The sequence below is a fragment of the Astyanax mexicanus genome, chromosome 1 (assembly GCF_023375975.1).
Source record: "Astyanax mexicanus isolate ESR-SI-001 chromosome 1, AstMex3_surface, whole genome shotgun sequence".
NCBI classification, from domain to species: Eukaryota; Metazoa; Chordata; class Actinopteri; order Characiformes; family Acestrorhamphidae; genus Astyanax; species Astyanax mexicanus.
This window is the reverse complement of record NC_064408.1, coordinates 78,377,239-78,397,050: the sequence shown is the minus strand read 5'-3', so window position 1 is coordinate 78,397,050 and position 19,812 is coordinate 78,377,239.

The window sequence follows — 19,812 nt, the reverse complement described above, 5'->3', positions numbered from 1 at the left end:
TTGTGTTCGGATGATGGCGTGTCACTATGTGATATTTTCACAAAACGCTGTTCTCTGTAAACCTTAGCAATACATTAGTGTGGTTTGTATGTCCTTTTAATGTAATATTTCAACTTTAATGTGTCCATTCATGACTTTGGGGGATTTAAAGACCTATCCGATTAGAATTTGTAACTGCAATGAGCAATGTGGAAGAGTTGTTTTAATGCAGGTTAAAGACAAACATAAATAGAAAAAAATAGGAATTCTGTTTTTTCCCTATACTGTTTGTTTTAATTTATGAAATACTTCAAAAAAAGAACAATTGCATTAACAAACTAACCAGACCACTCTTTTTATAAAATTAATATTGTAGACGTTGCAGGGATGGTTGTGCCAGGACTATGAAACCATTCATTTAAATATTTTGTCCTCACCCATTTTAGGAATACTTCTGCTTTCAATTTCGTATAAAAAAGTCTTTGGGACTGCAGCTGTAATTTAGATTGGAATTCACACAATTCAAGTGTAATGTTCAGTATCAATGTCCCTGATTACAAAGGTTCTAACACATTCATGTCTCTACAATCTCTACACTAACTGGGATTGCTTTACTGTTTCCAAAAATAGATAATAAGCACTTTTGTAAGTGTAAAGGTATATTTGTATCGTGGGCTTAAAACCCAAGTCTCTGCTACCAAATGTTGAGATTTTAAGTCCTGCATTGAGTGCCATTGCAACAGTGGCTCATGAAAACAATAGGGTGTATATTTTTCAGTTCACCACAGAATTTCTTGTGGGTTTTACCCACTTGTAGCTTAATTTTTAATTTGATTGGTTGAATAAGTTAATGTGTTAAGTAAAAATTGTGTTTACATTGAACTTGTGAACCTGGTGGGTTTGTTTTTGACAGTACATATGCTTTCAAGGTGGGATGACGGCAGGCAAATTTAATTTTTTTCTGCATAATCTTGGTTTCGCATGATTTCTGTAGAACAGCTGTTGGGGAGTCTGCTGGGTGGACACATGAACGTTTAGTCATCAATAGTCATGTTTGCTGATTCATGGCAATTAGTGCATTATTTTGTCTTCTCTTCTTGTGAAGATTGTGAACTTTTCAGAGCTGTTAAAACTTGCTTTAGGCCTAACCCTGTTGTGGTAGCTCTGTACATAAGAAGCTGTGTCTCTGTTGTTAGCATAACCTACTCTTAGGTGGCTTTTAAGTAAGGCGGAGTGGTTCTACAGGTTGGTTTACAGCAAAAAAGGAAAGAGAAAGCTTACATGTGTGGGTGTAGGTGTGGGTGTATGTGTGTGTGTGTGTGTACTGTAGGCCAAAGCCTTGTATTCTCTGGTCAGTTCCTCTATTGACGCTGATTAAGCACTCAAATTGTTTCTCTTAATGCTAGGCCTCGGATCATGTCTGGACAAGAATAGGCTTAAAGGTCAGAGTTCCCAAGCTTTTCCCTCAAAAAATACTTGTTCCCATGTAGCTTTGCTTCGCTCCTCCTGACCATTTGGAGGGATTTGATTATAAACCCCTCACAGGAAAGCCGTGAAAACAACCAGAGGGTAGAAATTTCACAGGGCGGTGTGTTAGCCTGCTGTGAAGACCCTTCCAGCAGGCTAATCATCCCTACTGGAGGTGTGAACTGCTCAGGAACTGACCCAGGGGAGGGAGGGGGGGTGTCAGATTGTGACACCTTCTAGCTCACTCAGAACACACACATAAACATCATCATGCCACTCGACTTGGAACTTTCTCAGAGTAATTATTGCACCATAAGTGCTGAGCATTAAAGCTTATTTAGGATCCTGATGGATGAACTCTTTCACATGTTTACCCACGAGCACCTGAGGCTGATGGAAGGCCAGCGCACTGTTGACTCCCCTGCATATATGTAAACAGTGCAGACGCAGCAGGGTGTTGTGTGTTTGTGTACACTGAAACGTTGTGTTTGTGTATGCTGTAAGATTTACAGGGCATGAATATTTCCAGTTGACAGTATAAGGAAGAGGCCCTTCTATTAGGAGGAAAGAGCCTTCTGAAGAAAACATGACAAAGTGAAAGTGCTTACAATGAAGGGACTTTTTAATGTTGCTATTAATACGACAATGCTCATGAAAATGAATTTAAGAATGTAAGAGGTTTGGGTCACAGTGTTCTTTGACATTAAATTTCATATTAACCCTGAGTGAAATTGTATTGCTTAAAAGCTTTTGGGAAACATTGTGCAGCAAAAATGAGACATGAAGGTCTTTTCTGGTCTTTATTAATAATCTTTTTAGAGTCAAAGGGTCAGTTTCCCACACAGGCATTAGGCCTAGTTTTGAGCTACAGAGTATTTTCAATGTAGATTTTCTGTTGAAAAGGAAATATAGGCTTCAACTAGGCTTAATTCTTCACATTCAGTTAAATCAACCAACAACTGTAGAGACAGTAACTCAATAAACACTTTGTTTATTTTAATACCCTTGATTTAGGAATAAGCAATAAATTAACATGTGTCCCAGTACTTTTGATCATATAATGTAATAATTCACAGCATAAACACTAAAAAGACACTTAGTGAGAAAGTGAGGAATAATTTGAGTTCATGTTGAGTTTTTAGTAAATAAGTATTACTTATTTTGGCAGATCTGAGCACAATATGAGACTTTGAGGAGATCTGTGATAAAACATAAGGGGAGACGTGTGACATCACAAGTCTTTATCTTAAGTGACACGTTTAAGCAGCAGGAGATTTATACTAAAGTCTCATTTTTCTTTCCAACTGATCTTATTGTACTAAAGGAAAACTGCAGAGATAGTAAAGAAATCTTCTTTTTGATTTTTCTTTCCTCTGAGAAGGTGCTGAGTTTGAACTATGACCTATGTTTTGAATTACTGTTGATATTAGTGACAAATACCCAATTTTAAATCCATATTAAAGGTTGAACTGTATGATAAAACAACCAGATGTACTAGCTGTGTCTCTTAGAGCATTTGGTAGGAGGAAAATGTTCTTAGAATATATAAACTTTCACAATTAGAGGAAAAGTTAAAGCTTTGACTGCTGTAAAATATTGAAAAAGGAAATATAAGTTTTAAAAAAAAACAATCGTTACGCATCATCCATTGAAATAAATCCTAGTTAGCGTTTAACATTTTTTAAATTTTATTTCTAGCCATAGCTGTGTCTAAAACTGTGTTCTATTCACTTGTGAAAATTCAGATCACTACATTCTAGTGAACAGAATTTTACAAGGTAGTAAATGATTTCTGACACATCATTATGTGTTTGAGCTCGCTGTTCAACTACACATTGCTTATCATAACCAATCTTAATCGTGGTCTTCCTTAAAGAAGCTGCTCACAAAAGTTTAAACCAAACGACCTGATGGATTATGGCTATTTCATGTTCAGTAGGGCACAGTATTTGTACACTATGCATTGCAGTGCATTGTGGGATTGTTTTGGTGCACTGACAATTTGGCACTACATTTTCTAACATTGCTACAAAATGGCGTAACCCCTAAGTAGTGCACTATATAGTAAATATGGCATAGTTTCAGACACACAGCTCATGGGCAAAGTGTTGTTTACCATTATTACACATTAGATCAAAGATGTGGATAGGCTATGCAGTGTTTAATGTTCAAGTAGACATAAGCAGGAATGGGCCTTTACTAGGAAGAAAAGGTTTTCAAAGGAAATTACATGGAAAAACAATTATTCATTTTTAAAAAATGTATGTATTATCTCGTTTGCAGGCCAAATTTAATATCACTGTCAATAAACATCTGTTTTCTGGTCTATTGCCACACATAAGGCACATATTAAGCAAAGACTGTAACTTTTCTTTTAAAGAGAAACTAGCGCTGGATGTTACAATTAGAAAAGTCTTGATAAGAGAATCACTATGTTGGATGGATAATGTTTAGTTAAACAGTGTAAATGTTGCTAGTGACACTGTATTTCAGTTAGCATAATGCAGATTAATCATGCTAATTAGGTTTTATAAGTGCATGTTAAAGGATTTGGGTGAAATCAATTTAACATTAAACTTAAAATATGTGAGTAGGATAATGAACTTCCACTATTTCAATAGTTTAGACATTACTGTAAACATTAGCAAAATAGGGGAAAAGTGTTGATAGTCATAAGGATTAAGAATGGGCTTTGGTTGCTGTATTAAAACATAATATTTTAATATTTAATATTTTAAAACAAATAGATAAAATTTGGAATAAAATGAGTTCTGCCCTTGCATTAGTTGGAATCTGTATCCCATTCCTTATACAGGAACTGGTGAAGAGAGTTGTTGGCACCTTGGTTCTGGATCACTTGGATTATTGTAATATTTTTATGGTGAGAGAATTAGCTAGGCTAATTCTCAAATGCCTACTGTAAACTAATATTACAGACTTCACTCTCTTCATTCTCAGTCTACACTGATTAAAAGTTGAGGATAAACTGAAGGAATGAATGAATGAATATCCCATTAAATTGCTAATATTGCTAATAATGTTACACATGTAGTGGTTACCAGTTAGCATTAGCTAGATTCATTCCATTAGTTTTCAATAATTCAACAGCGATTCTAGAGGTTTTGAATGGAGTCTTCGTTCGACTTCAGATAAAGGAGGGAGATAGTAGATCTAGATTAGCTGAGCTTTGTGCCTGAAGGCTAAAGTGTTTTGGAGGGAAACCCTGCGGTGCGGGAAGGGTGCTAGTACCCCACAGAGTTGGGAGTTTCCCTTTATCACCCCCGCCCATGTGTCCCTTAACTGGCCTAAGTGCAAACTGCCTCATGATCATTGTGATCAAAACAACACAGACATTTCAGATTTTGTATTAAATGTGGCATTTGCTTTGTCAGCTATTAGGAGAGGGGAATATGTACCGGAATATTGAATTTGCTGCAAGATGTTCATACAAAGTATTCATGTGGATGATGTATTTGAACTAAGTACACTCAAAAAAAGTCATTAATTAACCACACAGCTAGTGCTTTAGTTCAAAGCTCCATCACTGCTAAGAGTGGAACCTTTAGTCGTTCTTCAGTTGGAACCTGTATAGTAACCACTTAAGGGGCTTTAAGGAAGCTTCAGTAAACATTTTTGTTCTAAAAAACATTCTTGATGGTTCCTCAACAGTTTAAAACAGAAGAACTCCTAAAAAGTTCCTTAAAGAATTGTAACAGTGTTCTACACATATTTTGTAACTGCAGACATAAAACTGCCTCATTGCAATTCAGTCCAGTTCACAAAACCCAACTCCGACCTGTTTCCATATGCAGGAAATTGCGTTATGGTTCTTGGATGGCTGCAGGCAGACAGCACATTTTGTATGAGGCCCAAAGGGGAGCTTCTAAATAAGAAGCAGCTTCTCAAATGTCCACCTCGTGTTTCTGATTCAGCTGCTGGTCCTCAGGAGGTAACTGTATTTAAAAGGCTCACTGCTGTGCTTTTCAAAAAGTCGTCCATCCCCCGCGCCTCTCTTAGAACAGTTTCAGAACCCACCCCAGATAGCCTGCACCCACTGCCCCCACCACGTCCCAAAACACGCACTCCCCACAGCTTCAGCTTTTCATTTGGATTTTGGCTCCAAATTCACTCTCCTTCAGCTTCTTACAGGGTCGACTTGTCAATTTGAAAACAGTTGCTCTCTTTATCTTCCTCTTACTAGAGCAACTGCAAAATGCATAGGGTTCTCATCAAAGTTTTTGCAGTGAAGAACCCATTCTTATGTGAGAAAAAATCAACAGACCCCCGCAGTCTGGCTGTTTACATTGATAAAATTTGATATTTGATTTAACAGGAGCAGGACAGTTTTTAAATTTTACCACTATGCTGAGCAGTTAAGTGTCTATACCTAGTTTTATTCATATGATGGTTGTTATTAATTACGTTATTAAGTAAGACCACATGATTATGTTTTTTGTGGCCACTAGAAAATTAATTTGTTAAAAATTCATGTATTATCTTGTTAGCAGACCATATTAAATATCACTAACAATGAACATCTATAGTCTGGTCTATTGCCATACTTAAGGCGCACATTAAGGAAGACTGTAACTATATATTTTATAGTCAAACTAGCGCTGGATGTTAATCTACACAGATTTCTCTACTGAAAACTGTATATTTGGGTGAGTGAAGCGATTACGTTTATTTACAGTAAGCTTAGATTTCCAATATTTTCAATAGCATGGTTAGCAGCAGTGCTAGCTACGGTTAGAAGCGCTTAGCGTCAGTAAATGCTGCCCAACAGCGCTACACTGAGGAACACTGAGTGTTTCGGTAAGCCAGGGTGCTATCAGCTAGCGGTTCGTCCCACGTAGCTTGTTTGAATATAGTAAACACACAGACTGCAGTCCAATAGTACTCACCTCTGAACGGTGAAAGAGCTAGGGCTAGAGTTAGCGGCTAATGCTTATACTGCTCCAGCCTCTGTTCTGGAGGAACTTCACTAAAACTCCTGTAAAACGTTGCACTTCAGCGGATTGGCTTTACTGCTCCTTACGACATATTCTAAGGCACACTGTTGATTTTTGGTACAATTAGAGGTGCGCTTTAAAGTGTGGAAAAATCCGGTAGCTTGGTTAGCTTCATGACCTAATTTGCCATTAACTACTTAAAAGGTTCCTAGAGTCTTGTTGTAGGTGTAGTGTAAAATGGTCACCCAGCTTGGAATCAACCACCCAGATATGGTGTGGTAGCTTACTGACAAGAAGTGATGTTATACATTGAGCCACATCAACCATATGTAAGACATTGCAGTATTTTGCATATTAAAATATGAAATATTGATATATGTTGATATATTTAAAGCTAATGTCCATAAATTTTGGGATTTAGGGTCCTCTCTGGTAAAAATGGGTAATTGCACAGAGTATGCAAAAAAATCATTTTAAACTGGGCAGGTGTGATGCGGTTTCCACTCAGAGCGGATGTATTCGATTCGAGGTTATGTTCAGTCAGAGAGAGAGAGAGCGCAGTCACGGAGCTCTCTTTACCATTCAAACACCAATTCGATATTAATCCTGGCTTTATCTCAGACTCTACCGCGTTCCTTTTTGGTTCAGAGCTTGCTTCACTCCTTTATTTCTTTGTTTTTGCTATGGGTGAATGAGCACTTCTGAAGTCTCCAATGCTCCACCATAAAACTAAGCCGGATCCTCTTTTAGAGGCTGTACGTAAGTAAGTACGTAAGAAAAACACAGTTTTATAGAATGAATATATTTGGCTTAGCACGGATGGTCGTTCCAGTATACTTGTACCATTAAACACAATATTTTGTTCCTTTTCCACTCAGAAAGGCTTCTGCTTTCCGTTTAAGAATCAAAATAATACGGATCACCACTTAAATATACCCCGTTCCATTCAACGTATCCTTCAGGTATGTTTAACAGATGTTTTGTTAAATGTCTGCTAAAGACATTTATACACACTCCTCTACCCACGTCCTCTCTTACAAAGCACAAAAACCTTGCATGACAAACTCAAGCAGGCATGCTCTGATATGAAGTGAGAAACACATTCAGACAGCTTGGCTTGAGGAAGCGGATGCTGGGGTGGTCAGTGCTCACTGCCGTGTTGGCTGTGTGTGCACAGACAAATGGCTTGTGTGCTCTTCTGGTTTGACCAGTTTCTTTAAGTGAGTAGAGATGCTGGGAAAGGACTTGTCAGGCTGGTCTGGTGAGCAAAGACTTTCAGCAAGGCTCTGCAACAGGTGTTTTTCATTATCACGAACTCGCACGTGTACGTGTGCCTTGAGGTTATGACAGGGCAAGCTCACCTCACTCGTTCTGAAATAATACAGCACTGTGTATGAACTGAGAGAAGATTTACTTCCCCGACTTTGAATGGTTTCTGAAGGGGAGTGGTGAGCTTGATGTTTTTGAGGGTTTAAAAGATTTGTGTTAAGTAATAACAGAAGTATAATAGCTACTTGATTATTTTTAACTTTGGAACAGCGTTGTAAATCTAAAACATTTAGTTGGAACATTTGCCTCTCAGCACTGGGGTCTTGGGTTCAAGTACACATCAGGGTGGAGCTTTCATATTGTCTACATGTCTATGTGAGTGTCCTCTGGGGACTCTGGTTCCCTCCCATGCTTCCAAAACATAGAGATTACGTGAATTGGATGTTCTAATTTGGACAGAAATTGGTTACTCTGAATTGTTTGTATGACTGTATGCCTTGATGTGGATGGACACTGTAGCTTGCTGCTAACCCAGGCTAGCAATACGGCAGCAGCATTAGCCACAAAGCGCGCTAAGCTCATTTCACTGTTTAGAGGTGAGTATATCAGACTGTAGCCCGTGTGTTTACCGTGTTATAACAAGCTACGTGGGACAAACCGGTAGCTATTATTGCCCTCGTTTACCAGAACACTGATTCCGCAGTGTAACGTTGTTGGGGGGCATTTACTATTAGCCGCTAATGCTGCTGCACCCAGCCTTATTGGAAATCTGGAAATTTAAACTTACTACGTATACACAAACAGAAGCACTTTCAGGAGAGAAATCTGTGCAGATTAACATCCAGCGCTTGTTTGACTTCAAAAGAAAATGCTTTTTTTTTTAAGAATTCCAGGTTTGTTTACTTAGCTTAGCTTTCCTTTACTTAGTTTTGTCTCCACCACCACCACCCAGTTGCGAGACCTGCTGAATTAGAAGGAAGACATTGCGACACCCCTGTTTCTTACTAGTGTCACACAATGTCCCTTATAATCCGGTGTAAAAATAGACGTACATTGATAGTTCTCCTTATAATCCGGTGAGCGAAAAATACAGTAAGTGTTCTTGTAAAGTTGTTATCCTTTCTTCTTTTTTTTTTAAATCACAAAATGTTTGATATTTATACAATCATTAAAATATGTCTTTTTTATAATTATTTCAGCTAAATAGAACAGGTATATATTTGTTTTAATGAATATCAGATGTTCTGTGTATATTCTCCTTAGAGCCTGTACCAGGCACCAGTTAATGTATCATTGTAAAAGAGCAGGGTGTCATTTAACCTGAAAATATATTAGTGCAGACGTCATTCATGGCGAAAATATTCAGCTGCTCCACATACTTGTCTGAGATATGTGATTGTAGTCTCAGATGGAAAAGACTGCTGGTTGTCTGAGGATAAGGGTCACAAACATCTCACACAGGCACCAAGCACAGGACCAACCCATCTAAATATACAAGAAGAAGTAATGCTTAACCTTTTTAACTTTGAATTGTTCAGTTTCTAAGCTAAAGACCTTTTATTGTTCAGTTATACACTCATAAAATTTAACATGACTTAAATAGCTCTTTGATATGTGTAATGGAGCTGTGAAGAAGGCCTAAAAGCCACTAGTACAAGTAAAGATTTCAATCAGTTTTCATTTTTAAAAATATACAGTGAACTGTTCTGTAACCATTAAAAACCTAAGAAGTAGTGTTGATGTAGATGCCTCATAGATGCCCATCTAACATTCAAATGAAGTATATTAAATGCAAATAAACTGTAATGTAAATGTATATAATACTCTTGAATGTAACCCTACACTTAACCCCAACCCTAACGCTTTCTTTATTTCGTTTCAGGGTCAGGATAATAATTACATTTAAGGTTGAGGTTAAGTTTACAGTTTTTACATTCAGCTGCATTTAATAGACATTCAGTAAATGTTATTTAAGCATTTATAAGGTATTTAGTTAAAATGTACCATCCAAAAAGGTATACTGATATTACTTATTATTATGCAATTATGTGAAAGAAACTGAAAAGTGGTCTGAAATTTACTGTAAATCATTCAAGGTTAATGTTGAAATAGTTTGAAAAAGTGAATACACTGTAAGTACTGATAGGCCTTAATATGTGTGGCTAAATAGCTATATGTTGATTTGTTGTGTTTGATACTACCCATTTTGATACTGACCCTTTCTGTTCCTCATTTCTATTCTTGGCTTAGAGGAAAGCACCATTAACACTAGTCTGGCATCCTCCATTAACAGTGTTGGTGAAGAAATAGTTAAAAGCGTTACAGAAACCCCATAAAAAGGAACCAAAATCTTGCCTTGTAGTCAGCCTTTTTTTATGTAGATACACTGCTAGAGTACTGACTAGCTTAGGGGAAATCCACTGCTTCTTCCAAATTTCTCCAGAACTCAATTGTGGAAGTGGAAGCACAGTCGTTCAGAGTGGTGTTTAATGCCTCTAAACCTGCCTCAAGCCTGATGACATTGTTTTACAAAATTTTATTCTTACATAAGTTTAAATCTTACATATAATTGTAATGATCTAGAGACACATTTAAAATAAGGCATTTTAGGGCAAAATTATTAAGCTAATGAAACCTTTTAGATTTTCTTTTTTGTCAGATATACCACCATTTCACAATTATCAACATTATACATAAAACTTAGAATTGATGTGAAAATTCACTGGTGGTAAATAGTAAATAAATATTTGTTTTATATTGATGTTGTAGAAAACATAAACTCTTTTTCCTGTAACCCTTACTGTAAAAAAAAAAAAAAAAAAAAAAAAACAGAGGTGTTTTTCTACCATTTCATACTAAATTGCTTTGATTATCTTTTGCTGTCCTTTTGTTCCTGAGCCTATACAGTACAGTTCAGTACCCAGTACAGAATCATGCCTGTTTTTAATGCAGTGCCACCTGAGGGCCCAAAGATCACCAGCATCCAATACTGATCATCGATGTTGTCCCTTGTGGACAGGGCTTTCTCCAGATTCTTTGAATCTTTTGCTGATATTATGTACTGTAGATAGTGGGACATCCAAAGTCTTCACAGTTTTATGTTAAGAAACTTTTTTCTAAAATGTTTAACATCTGATATGAGCTCTGTGCTACATGCATTTATTTAAATTTTACAGAGGCTGTAAAATAATTGCAATATCAAGCTGAATACGTAGAGAATAGCTAACATAAACATGAACATGTCTACTACTGCATGAAGGAAAAAGTCTATGTTTTTGGCAACCGGTGAACACAGCACTCATCACGAGCTCGTCCACACTTAATTATCCGAGACCATTTACCAGGAGTACACAGACCCTGATGTCATCTTCTCTTTCCTTCAGCTCCAGTGCATGTGAACGTGTGGGATTCTGATGCTTACTGTTAGCATCTTGTCCCCACTTGTCATTGTAGGACTGAGCCTCAGTCACTGTGAGTCACATCACCCCCTTCCCTAAACAGACACTGTGAGAATGGCAACACCCATTAATTCCCAGACTAGGACACACCTCCAGCATCCACTTCTACCATGATCAGACCTATCACAATATTTGTATGCAAATCTGCTATGTTTTTGTACTGTGTGAAACAGTTATGATTTGATTTCACCTTTTGATACTAACTGAACATGGGTATCTGGTTCTACTGACATGGAAAAATGTATCACGTTACAACTTCTTGATGTTTGTGAACCTTTGCGAAACTGCAGTGAAAGGCAATGTTAAACATTTAATATTCTTAAAGGTAAATTTTAACACTTTATTTAGCAAAAAATAATAATAAAACTAAACAAATGGTTTTAGGAAGTATTAAGACCTCTAAAAAAGAGAATAACTGAAGGCCATGAGTTTCAGTCATTGTGTTTAATCCATCCCTTAAAAAAAAAAAAAAAACTTAACTAAAGTTCCAAAAGAAAGTCCTGTGCCTCCATCAGATGGAATGAACCCCCCTTGCTGTTCTTCCTTAAAGTGGATATTCTTCAGAGATCATTGTGAGGGCACACTGCGCAATCCTCAAATGACTAACAAAAATCTCTGATAATGTACAGTATCATATGGGTGTAGGGCTGGGTAAAACTATTGTATCTCAATACATTTTCACGATACACAATATTTATTGATGTATACATGTGATCACTAAAAAAACAGATTCTTAAAAAACGCTCAAAAACTGAGTACAGTGACTTATTCAAAATATACTGCAATTACTAATACTAATAATTGAACTGGATCAATTATGCTCCCTGCAATTACATGTACAAATGCAGAGCTTTCATACCTCAAATAATGCAAAGAAAACAAGTTCATATTCATAAAGTTTTAAGAGTTCAGAAATCAATACTCGGTGGAATAATCTTGGTTTTTAATCACAGTTTTCATGCATCTTGGCATGTTCTCCTCCACCAGTCTTACACACTGCTTTTGGATAACTTTATGCCACTCCTAGTGCTAAAACCAAGCATTTCAGCTTGGTTTGATGGCTTGTGATCATCCATCCATATTACAGAGACTCATAATTTTATATGATTTACAGATAAATGTACATGACAAAACTGAAACCACTTTTAAACTGTAAAACATGGTGGTGGTAGTGTAGTAGTGTCTCAGGGTCTGAATGGATAGCCATTTTTGAGAGACCTGTTATTTCAGAAATAAAGGACATTCTATAACATAGTCTAAAGAACCACCTGTCAGTTCTATAAAATTTAAAGAGGTGTAGTGATGTAGCAAGATAATGTACTAATATAGGTATAAATCAACAGTCATAAATTAAAAGCAGAGCAGTTAAAACTGAATGAAAGTCCAGATAATACAATGGCAAAATAAGAGTTGTCACATTCAATATTTTCAAACCACTTGCTGGTGTTTAAAAATAAGGTCTCAAAAAAACTAAATACAAAAAGTAAAAGAATAAAGTCAAGGGTCAAATTGAGGTTGGGTTAATGTGGCTGTTGCAGTGTGTATAAGTTGTTGTGTAAGATACTGTACAGTAATACAAGTTCATGAGTTCATCAGATCATGAGATACGTGGCATGCATAGTAATAACATTGTTCTTAACACATTAAAAATAATCACAATTATAGTTTACTCAAAAAAACCCCAAAACAAACCAAAACACACTAAGTTTTATTATGCTCATGTTGATTTAGCCAAGTCAGCGGTTGCTCAATTGCTCAATCTGCTGTTTCCTAATATTTTTTGTCTGCAGGTCAGTCAGTAAGAGGGGATAAGAATAACAGTCGCTCAGCGCAATGGTCATCCCAGTACCCTCACACCAGCCAATCCAATCAAGCCATGATGAGATGGAGGAGTCAATGATTATAACGTGGCTGAGATAGTAGCTTTGAAGTGATTATCAGCTCATCAGGTTTGTGGAAAAGTGGCTGTTTGAAGGTCAGAAATTCATGCTTTGATGTCAAACTGTAACTACAAATGTCACAGATAAGCACAGGGGGTGTCTGTTCACTCCTGAGATAGAGATTTATTCAGCAATAAAACAGCGAACATTATGTGCCTTCCCTCAAAAACTTTTTAATGCACTTTTTTTATCAACATATCAAACCTTTTTCCGGACCGCTAAGAAGGTGTTCATGCTTGGTTTAGGATAATACGGATATTTGGAACTGCCACTATGTGACAAAACACTTCTGTGTGAAGTGAAAACACAACAGTTTATAAGCCACACACCGAAACTGGGGAGATCTCCACCAAGCATGGCAGTTGGGCCAGGAGTGAGTAACGTTATTGCCTGCAGGCAAATCCACAGACGACAGCTGTGAGACATGAGCACATCGAAACTGTCAGTTTATACAGCAGTCACTTAAATTATTTAAAAGCTGTTTTGTACATTCCTTGTTTTACTATTTAGTCTGTAAAAATAAGCTATTATATATAAATACAAAAAATATTCTGGGGACAGAATTTATATTTATCTTCTTATATTCATACATAGGAACATGAGAATAAAGAAACTGTATTTAAATTAAGGGATAAGAACTTTGTCAAAATGTAATTGAGTTAAAAGTATGGAGACAGAGCTGCTTTGTCATCAGCAGCTGAAACAGGCTTCTGTTGACTGATGTATCAGAGCTGGGCATCCGCCGCTTTCTTTCAAACGCATTGGCTGCCTGGTGATGCTGTAGTGGCGGCAGTTGGAAAAGAGGTGGTGGGTTACATGTATCAGAGGAGGCATGTGCTTGTCCTGTCCTCCTAGTGTCGAGAGCATTGCTAGTGATTGGGGGTGTTAATTAGATCAGTTAAATTGCGAAGTTGAATAAATTGGGTAAAATCAATTTATGATATGGAAACAAAAAAACAACTATAATAAAATGTATCTACATGTAAACACACTACTCAAATATACAAAAGTAAAAACTAAATGTTCCGAGGTGTGTGATAAAGTGATGTTATGCAATGAATTTTTTACTCAATAATACATAAAGATAGTTTCAGACATAGTAGACAGTTTCATATCATAGTTTTAATAATGATAGAAATGTTCTGTAGGTTTATAATATGACTGATTACCAAATGAATAAGAATATAAAGAAAAGAGAGTGTCTTTTGTCTTTCACTTAAACATTCAACTAATCGAAAATGATCAAGTATTCAAGAATTCAAAATGGTTCAATTTAATAATACACCTCCTTTAGAATAATCACATGCTTACTGGTGGCCTTCTTCAATTTAGACTCCTTCTTGCATTGGATGCTAGTTATATTTACAGATCTGCCATATTTATTACATTACATACTTGATGGATTTAACTGAAATCCAGTGGATGTTCAGTAACTTGGATTATGTTGTATCCATCCCCAACTTAAAATTCTCTGTAAGCAAGAAGAGAGTAGCCTGGGGTGTTCTTTTGTTTTCGTACTGTTTTTGTAGTCGTTGACTGCAGTCAGCTGATCTCAATTTCACTAATTAGGACTACTATAACTAACCTTCTGGACTGCCGCTAAATTAGGTGAACATTTAAAAATGTTTATCATTCATTTCAGGTTAAATATGTTTCTTTTATTGACATTCAGTTGTAGAAATCGGTTTTCACCTTAATGTTTCACATTATTTTGTTCAATTTCATGCAGAATTATTTTGTAAACAAAAAGTGTTAAACAAACCAGAATATGCTTTTACTTTAGATTCCTCTAAGTAGGACATTTATTTTTGAGGACGGATCTGCACACTCTTGGAATTTTAGTCTCAGTGGCTTCATGAGGGAGAGTCACCTGGAATAGTTTTCTCAGCGTCTTATAGGAGTTCCTGGAGGTGCTGAACAATAGTTGCTGCTTTTCCTTCATGCTGTGAAGCTCCAGCTCCTCCCAAATCACCTCAAATCACCATCTCAGTTGGGTTTAGATCAGGGAATTTTGAAGGCTCTAATTCCATGTGTCCTTGTTTCATTGTTTTCATGTATTTAATATTATGTCTGCATTTGTAGAAAATACATTAATAAATTAAGAAAAACAATGAAGGTGTGTCCAAACTATTGAATGGTACTGTATATTGACCATCATTCCATTTATGAAAGCATTAAAATTAGAAAATATCCATGGAGTGAATAGTTTTGGAAGCCAATGCAATAAAAACATTATGTATAAAAAGTGTCCAGACTTCTTTTTTAATTGGTGAAATTAGGTATTTGTGATCCAGCACTAATTATCCAACATCACTTCCTTACAGCTGGTGAGAAGTTTGCGCAAAGGAGTAGAAGCTAATATTGCAACAAAGAGGAAGAGAGGAGGAGATCAACTGCTAATATTCACGATTTCAAAAGAAATATTGGAGGAGCTGTCAGACATCCTGTAGTGTACTTATCATTAGTAGAATTATGATTACCATCATTTATGGTTATTTATATGGGAAAATGACAATTTCATGAGAAAATAACTTGTGTATGTCATGCTAATAAGACAAGAGCAAGACCAGGCCTAGCCAGCAGCCTGATTGCAGCACCTTTGGCCTAAGCATCAACACCGAGTGACAACAGTGAAACTCGGAGAGTCTGAAACTGGCACGTCGCCAGGCGAGGAACTGCTCTGTTTAGCCTGAGCCCTGGGAAAAGGGGCGGGAATAGAGCTGAACAAAGAGGTGAGTAACCGTCCCTCAACCACAAAGCCAGAGGAACACCTCAGAGCTCCTGGGAACGTGAACCTGTCAAACACGGTTCCTGTTGCACAATATGAAGAAAGTAGTATCAGCCCCGGTCCAGTGAGAGTGTATATCTGTGTATGTGTCTCAGAAAAAGATTGATAGACACATAGAGAGATAGAGAGATCATGTCTGAGTATTAGACTGACTCGGTAGGTTTAGACCAGTTCTTTATGGGAAACCTAAGCTCATCAGATCCACTTTTATTATATAAACTAGTTTCAAAAAGAAAAAGAACAGGAAATGGATCAGAAACATGATGTCACCCAGTCATTAAGAAGCTTTCACATGAGACGTGTGGTCACTTACAAAGATTTGTTCTTCGCTGAGTCATTTGATCTGACACAAGTACCCTAACGATGAGTCCTGTTTTACCTGAATGAGACAATACCTATTCAGCCTGAGCGGTTTATTTGAACAGGATATTGTGTGTGTAATCTTTAAGAACTAGTGTACCTGTACCTGTACCAGGCCGTATTACCAGGAACAGGAGGAAAGCTTCTCTGGCAGCTCGGCCTGTAATAAAGTTTCTTCCCAATTTTAAGCCAAACACTGATGTAATCTTGTTTGTTTTACCGCCTATCATGCTTCACCTAAATGGCAAAATCACTTCCTCTTAATCCATACACTGAACTGAAGGACTGCTCAGATGTACTGTACAAACAGTACTATGAAAAGAGTATTTTTCCTGACAGTACAGTGTACAGTGAAGGAAAGAATTATTTGATCCCTTGCTGATTTCAGTTTGCCCATGAAAAAGACATGGACAGTCTATAATTTTAACAGGGAGAGAGAGAGTAACAAAAATATAATCCAAAAGATCACATTGTATAAATTATCTAAATTTATTTGCAGAGAGAAAGAAGTATTTGACTTACTTGGTGCGAAACTGTTGTTGGCAAGCACAGCAGTCAGACATTTTTTTGTAAAGAATTTTGGTCTGCTCCTCTTTGCAGATCATCTCTAAATCCTTAAAATTTTGAGGTTGTCGGTTTTCAACTCAGAGCTTCAGCTCCCTTCATAAGTTTTCTATGGGATTAAGGTCTGAAGACCTGCTAGGCCACTCCATGACCTAATGCGCTTCTTTTTGAGCCACTCCTTTCTTGCCTTGGCTGTATGTTTTGGGTCATTGTCGTGCTGGAAGACCCAGACACGACCCATTGATGCAGTGAAATAGTTCTGTGCCCTTTGCAGAGAAACACCCCCAAAACATAATGTTCCTACCCCCATGCTTGACAGTGGGATCTGTGTTTTTTTTTGGGTCAGAGTCAGCATTTTTCTTCCTCCAAACAATAAGATCTATTTTTGTCTCATCTGACCATATGACCTTCTCGCAATCACTCTCAGAATCATCCAGGAGTTTGTTGGCAAACTTCAGATGGGCCTGCACATGTGCTGCACATGTGGATTTTAATCCATTACAGCGTAATGTGTTACCAATGGTTTTCTTGGGGACTGTGGTCCCAGCTTCCTTGAGATCATTAACAAATCCCCCAAAACCTTGTGTAGTTTTAGGCTGATCTCTCACCTTCCTCATGATCAAGGATACTGAACGAGGTGAGATTGGATGTCACACATTTATTCTAATTCACACAAAGCAGATCACATGATTCAAATTAATGATTCATGTTACTCAAACCATACACTAGGTACTACAAAGCAGTATAATAATTACTACTGTGCCAGAAAAAGGTAGTGCACATGAACATTTTAAGTACAAACAGTGCAAATGTAGCCTTAAAAGTGCCTCAGTATGATCATTCAGGTTCAACTAGGTCCTTTAAAAGTCAGGTAAAACAAAAGCAAAGAAATACAATACTAAAGGTATTGAATACAGACCCTTTGATGTTTCACCTATATTTGTTATCAGTGTGTAAGTTTTCATAAGGGTCTTTTGGAAATGGTAACGATGCTAAAAAAAACTCCAAAAAACATTCATATTCTTTGTATATATTCTAATACTAGCATTTTTTCAGAATTAATAAACATTTACTGTGCAGATTAGTACTTCAGATTCTTTTTTCAAATAAAGTGTCAGAACTCAAAACGTCTAAATATCACGCACTCATGTTTAGCAGTGTTGTGAAAATGTTTGAACCACAAACAGTGACTTTGAAGAAGACAGTGTAGAATGTTGAGCACTCGTTACCTGCTGTTGTTTTGAGGTGTGAGGTCGTTCAGATTATGTCATGAACAAAATGGGCATCAGATTGAAAGCTTGTGGGACTGTTTTGAGAAATGTGTGGAGAACAAAAACAAAAATAGTGAAGGAGAGTTGGGAGGGGTGCAGTGTAGAATATGTGAAAGGCTCATTAATCTAATGTTCAATTAGAATCACTCTAATGTTGTCTAATGTTTGTTTGTCTAATTTGACATTTTTGTGTGTATTAATGATTCCCCATAACAACAGTTTTAGCCATCAAGTCTTCCCAAAAACAACAAAAAGAGAATCCTCCAATTAAATTTTTTAAGACAGTTTGACAGATGCTTCAAAGAATTACTACAGATGATTTGTTAATGTCAAATGTTTAAATGTTATATTGCTAATAATGGTTGTTATTTGTTGTTTTAAATAAATCTGTCACATACAATATATATATAAAATATATTGTCTTTCACCAAACATATTTACACATTTACAGAAATTAATCATTTTATGTATTTATGTTGGAAAGCTCATCTGTTTCAAAACATGTAAAAATCATAATACAAATAATTGCATAGATTACAACAACCCCTCCATCTTTTACAAATAACATATCCTAATGGGACAAAAAAAAAATTATCTTTCTAAAATACATTTTTCCACCTCAGACATGATCACGATTTGACAGTTAAGCAGTTGCTGGGAACTTGTCCCTGCTTCAAAATCATATTACATTAAAATAATGCATTAAATTACCATTGTATTGTGGTTTTATATTTTTTCTAACTAAGTTTAAAGTTACAGTCCACATTTCAATACAATCTGTTTGCCTTTAAAATCCATTAACATTAAGGTTTCATCAGCCTTTTATATTTTTTTTCAGTTCAAAACATTATTTACTATACTTGTTCAAATAGAAAGTTTGAAGAATGTTGAGCCAGACGATCTCCATCTGACAAAAAATATGTGGAATTTAGGTTAAAAAAGTGACACTTGCTATTTGCAGTTTGACATTTCCTCAGTGATGATGTCACAAGAATGGATCTATTATTTTTATAGGGGTTTAACTGAATGGTGTGACAGTTAAAAAACTGGGCCACTGAATATAAAATATATTTATATATATATATATATATCTTTTGAGAAAAATATATATTTAATTGAAATAGACCAACGTATAGTTACATTAGCAGTCACATTTTGGCATTATTTGCTATTTTCATTTGTCTCATGTTCATTGAACATGTAATGATGGCCACTGGGGACATGAAAATATGTTTGCAGTTCACTTCTAGATCTGAAATTTTTCGTTCAGCTCGGTCGCCAACTAGGTTGCAGGTAGGCCCACATTATATTAAGGCTTCAGTGCTTTCTATGGACCACCCCCTACCCCTTACCTCACTGAAGACCACTTTATGAGTAAGATGCCAACACCTATCCTTATTGTAATGAGTCAGAATGCACATCAACACCAAGTCACGTATCACTCACTAAAACAACCTCTAGACTGACTAAATGTTGGTGTTGTTTAGCCCAGTCAACTAGCATGCTATTCCCTTTCCCTTATCAGTTTCTGTGGGATAGCATAGTAAGGTATTGTAAGGTGGACAGTCTGGGTCAGAGACTAATGCTGGTGCTGTTTGGTGTTAGACAGGGAGGCAGACTGACTGACCTACTGATCCAGAATCAGCTGAGAAAAAGTCCTGAAGACTTTGGGCCAAAACATATGAGAAGTGTTATCAGGTCAACTGGGTTTTTATGGTTTTCCAATGAACTACACTCTGTGGGATCTGGATTTCCAGAAGGAGA